Source organism: Ceratotherium simum, unplaced genomic scaffold (assembly GCF_057802395.1).
Source record: "Ceratotherium simum simum isolate JZ-2026a unplaced genomic scaffold, ASM5780239v1 HiC_scaffold_43, whole genome shotgun sequence".
In the NCBI taxonomy this organism is placed as follows: domain Eukaryota; kingdom Metazoa; phylum Chordata; class Mammalia; order Perissodactyla; family Rhinocerotidae; genus Ceratotherium; species Ceratotherium simum.
The window spans coordinates 9,294,721-9,306,118 of record NW_028261259.1 but is presented as its reverse complement, the minus strand read 5'-3'; the positions used below and the strand labels follow the sequence as shown (position 1 = coordinate 9,306,118).

Sequence of the window (11,398 nt, the reverse complement as noted above, 5' to 3'; positions counted from 1 at the left end):
GTTTTACAACTTTTGTGTAAGTCTAAACTTTCTCAAAATAATATGCTTTTAAAAACACATTGAACTAATCCCCCAAAACTACAGATGATGGAAGCCACTGCAAGAGATCCCCCAGTCCACCGCCCAAGATTAGAGATTACGGAGCCCCAGCAAGTGATACTCACAATCTGCATCCAAAAGTAGAGGTGACAGAAGCCCTAGCAAGGGACCACCAGTTCCCTCCAAAGCTAAAGGCAACAGGACCTCAGATAGCAACCGTCATCCGAAACCAGGCGGAGAGAGCCGAAGGGAACCACTGAGCCGAGGAGCGGCGGAGACACGCGGAGGGAACCGAGGACGGGCGTAAAGAGCCGAGGATGTGAGGAAACGGCCGAGGTCGGGCAGAAGGACCCGAGGTTTGGCGGGGGGAGCCGAGCCCAGCCGAAAAGCGGCGAGAGGCGGTGGAGAGAGCTGAGCCCCGGGGCCGCTGGGAAGAGCTGACAGGTCGTGGGCGGTGAAGCGAGAACAGGCGGTTGGCGCGCAGAAGGAAGCGGAAGCGAGGACGGCGGAGAATGGAGGTGACCGCGCTGGATGGGGCCGTGGACGTGGAGCCCGGAGCCTTCGGCGCGCCCGAGCCGCCCCGAGCGCCCCCACGGAGGGTCGTGGACCCGGTCCCCGCTGTCCTCCTCCCCGCTCCTCCGGCCCCGCCGCTGCCCACAGCGCAGGGCGCTCTGGCCGGACAGCGGCGTGTCCTCCGCCCACGACGAGGACGCGCGTGTCCCCGCGGCTGCATCCTCCGGACGTGATGGCCGCGTGGAGTCTGGCGCCAGTGTCTGCGCGGGGACTGCCCCCCGGGGTGCAGCCTCTGACCCGCGCTGAGCCCGCGGACCCAGCCCGTGGGGAAGCCGCTGGGGGTGAGTAAAAATGTCTTATGTCTGAATTAGCATTTGGCAAAAATAAAAAAAAAAGCATGCAACTTATGTTAGAATGAGATATAAAAGCAAGCGTAATAAAATAAGATTTTTATGGAATCAAATTAATTTAACATTAAAAAATGAGCTGTTTACAGTGGGTATCATCCTTTCCTGAGTATAAGAATTATAAGAAAATATTATACTAAATAATACCTTAGGCTAAATTACCTCGGAAGAATTTAATATAAAAGTGAATAAAAATCATGGTAAAGAGAAATTGCAGTGTACCAGGACAAACAGATCTTTCTTGTCACACGAAACCGTCCCTCTCACCCACAAGACCATCTACTCTTCATTTTTCTCTCTCAAGAGTTTAAGAAAGTATAATTTTAACATAACCAAGCATAATAGTCCAGAAGAAGCAGGAGTAACATTAAGTGAGGGAGTGAAACTGAGGGCTGCTCATGGGGAACCGCTTCCCCAGGGCCACACCACTCGGCTTCTTCAGCAGGACCTTCTCCTGTTTTCCATCAGGTCTCAGAACATCCTTCTTGGCTCCTTGCTCTCTCTGCCTCCCTGGCAAACCTGTCTGCCCTCAGGGCCTCACCCTTGCTTTTTTCACTTTCAGACTCTGTCTGCAGATGTCTCCATAAGTTACCCGCTGTCTGCAGAGTGGCTGTGAGAGACAGATACCCGCTCCTGAGATCATCTCTGCCCCATCTGAAGACTGTGCAGCGGTGGGCTTGGGGCTGGTGTGTAGAGACCCAGCACCAACACAGCCCAGGGATTCACCTGGACTAGGAGGTGTAATTATTTTTAAGGTATTTGTGATATCAAAAGTACTTACAAGTTCTCCTTCACTGCTGCAGGCCTGGCGTCCCTGCAGTCTCCTGTGTGCAGAGTTGCTGGGGCTTCTGCAAGGTCTCCTCCCGTTGACTATACCTGACTTCATTGCCAGGGTCGGAAGGTATCCTTGTGACAGGCCTCTGGAAAATGCAGCTGGTGAGTCTTGTAGGAAGTGCAGACCTTTCCCGATGTCTCTGCTTGGTCTTAGTTAAATGGACTTATCTTTTCTTCTCTGAAGTCTGGGGCATCATATTTCTTTTGAGCTTCCCCTTTGAAAACAAAATGAAATGTGCAATTTGAATAAAATGAAGAACACTCTCAGCTGATTTGGATCTTCCACCCTCCTCTCTCCCTGGGGAAATGTGTTTCAGATTGGCCTGTGCATCACAATCATCTGGAGGGTTGTTAAAATTCAGATTTCTGGACCTCAACCCAAGTAGGTCCAGGGTGGGGCCAAGAATGTGCACGTCTAGGTGTTCCCGGATGATGCTGATGCTGCTGGCACAGGCCCCTCACATTGAGAAGTAGATCCTGGGACATCAAGCTGATATGAGTCTAGGACAGAAAGCTCTGGTCATTACCCAGTGCCACCTCCAGACCGTTTCCCTCTACCGTCCTCCTCTGAGGATGTCCCCCCTTCCCATCCTTATCACAGTCAACTAAACACATGCTGGTACCCCCTGACCCACCATCATGTGGATCCACAGATCACAGGTATCTTTGTATCCCAAGATTTAGGTTTTCAGTGTCTCTCTTTTACTCTGCTTTAGGACACAATCACCTCATTTTCCTAGCTCCTTTAATGCCTCGTCTCCAATGAAATCATATTACCTCTCAACCCTTAGGTGCTCACTTCACTTGCACTCCCACATCACATCTTCACTCAAATATTCTCCTGTTCATACATAAATAACTCACACAGACCATATTCCCATCACACAGTTGCATCCACTGTAAATAACCATTTTTCCTCCCCTGACTCTTCCTCTCTCCTCCTACTCCTCCCTGTTACTCTCAGCTCCACTATCTGGCTTAACAGAACAATTGATGCTTCTTAGAAGTCAATCCTGCTCCCCAGTTTGTTACACATCCACACCCTCTTTTAGGCCATCCCATCCATTTCCCTGGCTTCAGATACCATTGATGAACTAGAAATGCCCATTGATTCAGCAAGATCTGACTTCACCCTCAGATCCAAATACCCATCTGCCCACTCACCACATCAGTGACAACTTGATGACTCAGCTCACAGTGAGCAGGTCCCAAGTTGAAACAGCCAGTTCTCCAAATAATCACCCATATCTCAGGGTCCCCTAAACTCACTTGTTGGTACTAATATGCTGTCTACCCCTGAGTGTCATTCTGGACACCCTGCCACCCCACACTCGTTCATCAGTGAACCATCCATCCACCCTCCTGAATCCACCTAAAGATTCTCAACTTGTGAATAATTCTTTAGCACCTTTCAGATTTCCTACAAAATACCATTTCCACGGAGTGACCTTTCCTGATCCAGCCATCAAAATTAATATCACATTTTCTCTGTGTTAATTTTTTTCAATTTTTAATTGTATGTGTATAGTATTATCTATTTATTTCATAGTGTTTTTCTCACTAAATTGGATACTCCATGAAGAGAAGACTAATGTGGGCTTTAATGTTTTATGCTGCCATATTCAGTCATTTCTTTGCCCATCGAAGGTGTTTAGATATATTTATTGAAAGAAATTATTCAAATTCCAAAAAGCACTAAATTTTTCAAAGAAATTCACTCAGCCACAATTATACAATGATATAATCTGTTTTGTGGTATACTACAATAAATTATCACTAAGATTTCAAATCCTTTCTCTGTAATCCATTATAAGATTATAGTCATAATAATCTGTTTAAAATGTAAATCTAGTCAGTGCACTTTTCCTTTTAAATCTCTCATTTCTGTCTTCAGAAGATATTTTTTTAAAAGTGAAACCATAAACCTCACTTCATTCCTGTTGTCCTGCCATAATTATTAATACCACCCTTTTCGTTCCCCAGCATGTCCCAGTTTGGAGGGAAAATTAGTTGATCCTCTCATTTATTGAGCACCTATTGTATGCCAAGTTAAGTACTAAAACCTGTGATCCAGAACTTAACAAAGTCACTGCCCCTCTTTATTTTAATCTTGGTGAGAGGAAAGAGTTAATAAACAGACTGAGGAATCTCTATTATAGTGTTAGGTATAATTAAGTGCTGTGATAAACAGTAAGGCCAAGACAGAGACAGAGAAAGAGGGAGGGATAGAGGAAAAGTGGCAAGGACGGATGAAGGAAGAAAGAAATTAACTACGTAATTATTGATGATGAAGAGATTAGGGAAGGACTAACTGATGAGGTGACATTTGAGCACAGAACTGAATTTTTCTTAAAAAAGACCAAGCGCATTGTGGGTAAAGAATTTTCCAGAGAGGGGAACAACTTAAACAGTGCAGGGCCGAATACTACACCACTTCCTAGTGATGTTGTTGGTTAAAAATAAAACAAAACCATCTAGCCTATTATCCCAGAAAACTTCACATAGAAAAAAGTACAATAACTTGAACATGACTTAACAAACATTAACACCTAGGAAACAACTTTAATAAAAAGATATCTTCTTGTTTTAAGAGCTTCTCTCTGGGAACTTAAAGAGGTTTCACAGAAGGACAAAATGTACAAATGGACACTCTTGCCATCCATATGGATTCCACGCTTACCAGAATAGGCTGGCTTGGAAAACAGGCTGATGCAGGTTCCTCCATGGCTGCAGAGTTGTCCTGCTGACCCCACTCCTGATGTGCAGACAGCCCCTGGATTGCTGGAAAATGCAATGAGTTCTGCCTCTGATTCCCCTTTTATGGAGGAAGGGAGTGGATAATCCAATCAGTGGATAATCCAGAGGAGACTTCCTGTTTCTTATCAATGGGATTTGAGAGATTCCTAAAGCTTTATATCTAAACACAAAAATGTTGGGTTATTGACACTGTCAGATACTGTTGGTAGATGAAAAAATTTAATACACTTGTGTGGGGAGATGGTATTTGCAGTTTCTATCAACATTTTAATATTTCCTTTTTCTTCCACTATTGATATTTTCTGTAAAAATAGGAATGAAAGTTTATATGTACAAAAATGTCCATACAACTTATGTTTTAATAGGAATAAATAGAGACTGTGTAAATGTTTATCAACAAAAGAATGTCCAAAGTATTTATTAACAAGTCTCTAGAATATATCACACAGCCATTAACAAGAAATTAGTATTTTGTGCATTTACATCTCATGTAAATTCCAGTAAACTTGTAATTATTTCAACCGTCTTACTTTTTCCCTTCCCTTTGACCTGAATAATTAATGTTCCTTTACTCTCTTTACTTCACTGATGTTGATTTAACTCTTTTATTATTCCATTATTTCCTCTATAAACTTATTAGTTGGAATCATATAGAAATCTGTGTTTAATTGCACTAATGGCTAAATCCTGAATCCTTAATACAGTCTAATATGAATAATTACTTTTACCACCTCCCCCAAATGCTAATACCTTCAACACTTTCAATTCTATTTTTAAGCTTCCTGACATTTGTATTACTGTTTTCATGCATTTTATTCTACATATATTTTAATCTCCATGAGAGATTTCTAGAATTACTTCACAAAATAAAATTCATTTATATTTATTTATAAATTATCCTTTCCTTTCCTCTTCAGTCCTTCCTCCATTCCTGGTTTTCAACCTGAGATTATATTCCTTTGGATGTGATAACTCACTCCAGTATTTTGTCTAATTCAAGGCTGCTAACAATGAAAAGTTTCACTTTAAGTTTTTCTAGGACATCTTTATTTGGGACACTGTTGCTACTGGGTGTAGAATTCTGGTTTGACATGAGATTTCTGTTACCATTTTAAAAATGCTGCTCTGTTGATGTCCATCTTATTTTATTTATGGTTAGAAATCACCAATTGGCCTTTTTCTTGCTTATTTGGCATCTATAGTCCCTAAAATCCTTTACATTAACTTTGGTTTTTGACCATAGTTTAGTTCATTAATATTTCCTGTGTATGCACTCTGCTTAGGGAATGTTGAATTAATTGAATCTGTGGATTGATGTCTTTCATCAACTTGAAACATGCTTGTGTATTTTCACTTCTGATATCAATTCCTCTCCACATTCTCACTACTCCCCTTTTAATCACATCCCTTGTGTATTCTAATTCTACCCTGAATTTTCCAATGTCATTGACCCAGTGGTTTTCTTGGAAGATTTGCTCTTGAACTGTCTTCCATTTTAGTAAACCAGCCTTTTGCTGGAATCGATTCCTTCTTTATTACTTAAATTCTTAATTTTATTTCTAACATAAACACAATATATAGCTTTAATTTTTTAAAAAAGAGATAGAGCAGTTTGACAATAGGGAGAAAATGATTTCCTTTTGATACAATAAAGCTAAAATAGATAAGAGAAAATTATAAATTGGATCATATTAATTTATATGAGGAGCCAGTATTCATTAAAATTCACCAGTAAGACATAGGGAGCAGAAAACCTGAGTATCTTGTTCTTTGTACTGATGTGGACTACCTTTTGAAATGATAATATTTAGATTTCTTGGGTTAAATAAAAATGTTATAAAATCCAGTTTCATCTGTTTGTATTTACTTTCTTTAACATGTGTTCTGGAAAATTGAAATGACATAGGTCACATTGTGATATCTCTGTTCGTCTTGGTTGGATAAAGCCGTGATGTGATGGTTAATTTTAGGAGTCAGCTTGACTGGCCTCAGGGGTGCCCACATAGATGGTGAAGCATTATTTCTGGGTGTGTCTGTGAGGATGTTTCTGGAAGAGATTAGCATTTGATTCCATAGTCTATGTAAACAAAGCCACCCTCAATAGTGTAGGTGGGCATCATCTAATCTGTTGAGGGCTCAATAGAACAAAAAGGAAAGAAAGGCTGAATCCACTGTCTCCTCCAGACCTGTGATGTCCATCTTTTTCTGCACTTGGACATCAGACGTCCTGGTTGTCAGGCCTTCAGACTTTGACTGAATTATATCACTGGTTTTTCTTGTTCTCCAGCTTGCAGATGGCATATTGTGGGACTTCTCAACCTCCATAACCTTGTGAGCCAATTCCAACAATAAATTTCCACTTCTATAAGTTTATATATATTCTATGGTTCTATTTCTCTAGAGAATCCTGACTAATACACATGGATAACAAAGTGCATATTAAGTGCACATGGAGGAAATTTTCCAAGGCATAGGAGGCTCCCCCAACCCCACAGGAGTAAGCAAGTCATCCCATCCAGGCAGCAGGCATGAGCATGTGCACGCACACACACACACACACACACACACAAACACAAGTAATTTGAAAATGTGCTCAAGTTCAAACTCTCTGCCTTATTCTTCATCACAGCAGTGATTTCTACATGGCATGTTATACATCCTTTGCCATTTATTATCTCTTTCCTCCCACTAAGACTAAATCAAACAGGGGCAGTCAGTCTGTTTAGTTATTTTGTAGATCACAGGTTTTATACCACAGCTTTGCATGTAGTAAGTGCTCTAAAAATCTAATGACCAAATAGTTTTCCCTCCAAACTGGAACATATCAGGGAATGAAAAGTGTAGTATTAATAATTATGATAAGACAACAGGAGAAATATGTGTGGAAGACAGAAATAGGGGATTTATAAGTTAAGATGAACTGATCACTTTTGCATTTTAAACAGATCACTGTGACTAGAATCTCATGATTGTATTATGAGGAGAAAGGATTTGGAATCTTAAACTATTCTTGCTAATTTATTGCAGTGTACCACTCTAAAGGTGGTATTTTTGCATAAAAGTAGTTAAGTGGATGGATTTAAAATATTTCAGGAAATAAAGTTTTAATGTTTCAATTTTATATGTATATAAATATCAAATATATATTGTACACATAATATATATGAGCCCTTTATGTGTGCAAAGCCATTGTGAACACTATTGTGGGAAAATTAGGAAAATCCACATTAGTCTTGTCTTCATGGTGTATCCAGTTTAGTGAGAAAGAACTAAATCTTGAAAGAAATAGATAATATTGCACATGTAACTAAAATAGAAAAAAAATCAACGAAGAGGAAAAATGGAGTTTTGTAATTTAGGTTCCTAGTGCAGGCGAGTTCACTCTGTGGAAATGATATATTTTATGAGATGTGAAAGGTGATTGGAAATAAATCAGAAGTGGATAACCTGTAGGTAGATTCAGGAGAGTGGATGGATGGTTCATTGATACGTGAATGTGGGGTGGCAGGGTGTCCAGAGCGACACCCAGGGCTAGACACATTATTAACACAAACAAGTGAGTTTGGGAACCCTGAGAGAGAAGCAAATAATTTGGGGAAGTGGTTTGCTCGACTTGGGACCTGGTCATTGTGAGTTGAGTCATCACTGATGTGGTGAGTGAGCAGGTAGATAAATGGGTCTGGAGGTCAGAGTTAGGTCTCTGCTGATCTTTGGACATATTTGGCTCATTAGTGGTATTTGAAGCAAGGGAAATGTATGGAGTTTCCCCAGAAGGAGGGTGCAGATGGGGAACAGGTGTCAGAGCAGGGTTGACTCCCAGGAAGCATCAGTCATTGTGGGGTGGTCATAAAGAGAAGCCAGAAGGTGACTCAGGAAGTTCAGACAGGCAAGAGCAGGACAGTGTAAGGTGGTGGATCCCAAGGACAAATAAGCTTTTAAAATGACATTGAAGTCCACAAGGTCACATGCTACTGCAGAGCATGTCAGACAAATCATGACAAGTCCCCGGTGGATTGGTAAGAGACATGGCTTGTGAGGTTAGCAAGAGAAGCATCCACAGAATGGGGATGGGCTTGAGTGGGCACTGTGCAAACACAGGCAGGGGGATATATGTGAACTTTTCACCACGGATCCCTGGCAGGAGGAGGAGAGGAGGGGCGTGGAGGGTGAGGACTATTGGGAATGCTGGCTGAGAGATTGTTTTGTAGATGGTAGAGATTTGTGCATATTTGAAACCTAAGGGATGATTCCAGTAGGGAAGTGATGGAAAGTACAACAAATGTGGAGGGCATAATGTCATTGAAATTGAAGAATGAGATAAAAATCAGAGTGGTTTCCGCAAGAAAGAAATTTCTTTGGCTATAACAACAGAAAAGGTGTGATAAATGAATTCCTTATGAAGAATACTTATAGATCTGATGAATAGAGAGTCAAATAGTTCTGGTTTGATGGTTAACAATTTATCTGTGAAAAATGGAGGAGGTCGGAATAGAGATTTATGGAACTCAAGAAATGGAAAGAAATGAGCAGAGCATTCAGGAAGCATTAAAGAAATGCATATAGGTCCATTGGTTGCTGTGATTCTCTGTTGGGATCCACAGGCTCCTGGTACATTCTCTCTTCAGTGCAAGTGTCAACATGGCATGGCAGGTACATTACTCAACAAACATGTGATAAGTGAATAGTTGGTGGCATCATCAGGTCATTCACAGAAGCCAAACTGAGAGAGAGCTTCCTTAGGTCAGGAAGGAGAGGCATTCCTTTATATTTGTGATGTTTTGATTTGTAATATTGTAATGTGAACAGCAAGTATACTGTTTTTATCAAAATTGTGTTCTGAAGGTTTTCAAAAATCTCTAAATCTCAGAGTAGAGAAAAATCAATCTCTGTGAATCTGTTACTTGCTTCAAAGATTGTCAACTCGTATACCATCTGGCTTTGTTTATCCTCACACCAAGATCCCAAGAACTAACCAGCTGAGATGGCTGAGAGTGCATCATTTCAGCTGTAAATATTTCCGTTTCTGGTACAGATGAGGGAATTTTGGAACACACACAAAATAACATTATCACACACAAAAATAAAAATGTCATTCGGATAATCAACTATCTAGTCAGTATCCAAAGTCTCCCAGTTTTGTCAAGGTTATTTCCTGGTTTTACATTTGAGTCAGGATCTTAATGAAACCCTTCTTTTGCAATTGGTTGATCTGTTTCTGAAGTCACTTTTAATCTCTTGTTGGTTCATGCATCTTGGGATTTGGGTGGAATATGAGTGTGTGTGTTTGTGTGTCTACACCGATGTGTGAATTCTTTCTTTCCTGGATGGGAGTGCCCAGAAAGGAAGGACCTGGGCTGTGGGAACCAGGATTTCTACTCTGCTTCTGGCTGAACTGAAAAGGCCTCCCTGGGTGACACTTGCAGTCTTCAGAAAGGAGGGGGAAGAAGTACCAAGGAATTCAAGACAATGGCCCTTGTCTTACAGGGTGTTTTCAGGGCATGATGTTCAAAATGCCGGGTGGTAACCCTTTAGGTCCAGGTCATCGGGTGGGTTCTCGGCATGAGCTCTGAGCAGTGTCTGTTAAGCACCCATGTGGGGAGCATTTCAGTATTTTAATTGGTAAGGTTGTGTCTGTTGTGTCTGTGGTGTCTAAGATTGGTGGCATTCCCCTGCTGGACCCACTTCTATACCTGCCCCTCTCCTGCCTCATCTTTCAAAACTCCCAACAGGAGGGTTTCACATCCCTCTAACACAAATCCATATAACCACAGCACAGACTGGGGAAAAGAACACAGCCGTCCCAGGGGCTACGTGCTCTATGCGCTCAGGCCAAGCTGCCCCTTTGGGACAAGTCAGTAACAACACGACTGAGTGTGTAAACTAGTGATTGTCTGAAACCATGGACCTGAGAACCTCATGGGCCCAGATGTCACCCAGGGCAGCAAGGGCTGGTGTGGGTCATTCCGTGGACAGGATTAAGGTCTATTGTCCTGGCAAACCAGAGCTCACCCTTGATCCATCAGGCCCAACTGGGGAGGAATGGCCACGATGTACCTGGCAGAGAGGCTGGGGGCCTTCTAGGGAATTTCTACCCTAAAAGAATCCTACAGTGAAGTGCAGGGATGCTGAAAATCCTATTTCACAGGGAGCAGTGAGGTTTATAGAACAAAGTCCTGTTGTAGGTTTAAAAGCTGCATGATGAGTCTTTCCCTCTAGACATGAAACAAGCGGGAAAAGGACTTCCACGGGCATGGGCCAGGATCCCAGGAGGATTCCAGTCTAGGCGAAGGGTGAACAGGGATCCCTAGAGGTGGCCTGATGGGGATGTCCTGTCAGCCCTTAGTCCATCTGCACATGGTCTTCCTCTGGCCTTGTCCGTTCCACATGCAAACTTTTATCTTTTTACATTTTTTCCTCATTTAGTGTTGATGCGAATCCAGACACAGATTAGAAAACGGCAAGTTCAAATATCTGATCAAAGAAACCTCAACAAGAGAAGCAAAAAACATTCCTTCTTCCTGGAAAGCTGTAGAAAGACAGCACCGTCCTGGGGAAGGACATGGTCCTGGTAAGTGCTATTTGAAAGACACCCACATTTCAGTGGTTATTGCTCTGCCTGGGCAAGTCCCTCCAACCTCTACATCCAGGGAGATCTGAGGGGCTGTCTCTGCTCCTGGCCCAGGTGAACCACACTGAAATGCACCTGTCCTCTGAGGAAGGGGGACTTGAGAGTGTCATTCAGTAGCCAGGGAGGGGACTGGCCGTCCTCCCTTCTCCCACATACCATAAGCTCTGACCATACATGAGTTCTTAATTCAAGGCAGAATGTGAGATTCTGTGTCTCATTT

The 11,398-nt window shown here is 42.1% G+C and overlaps 1 long non-coding RNA gene across 1 annotated transcript; it reads left to right on the top strand.

Moving 5' to 3' along the window:
• Window positions 1-647: 647 nt before the first annotated feature.
• On the top strand, window positions 648-2,060 carry LOC147911572 (uncharacterized). Its single transcript, XR_015551016.1, has 2 exons — window positions 648-893; window positions 1,522-2,060. It is a non-coding gene; the product is annotated as an uncharacterized LOC147911572 (long non-coding RNA).
• The last annotated feature ends 9,338 nt before the right edge of the window (window positions 2,061-11,398 follow it).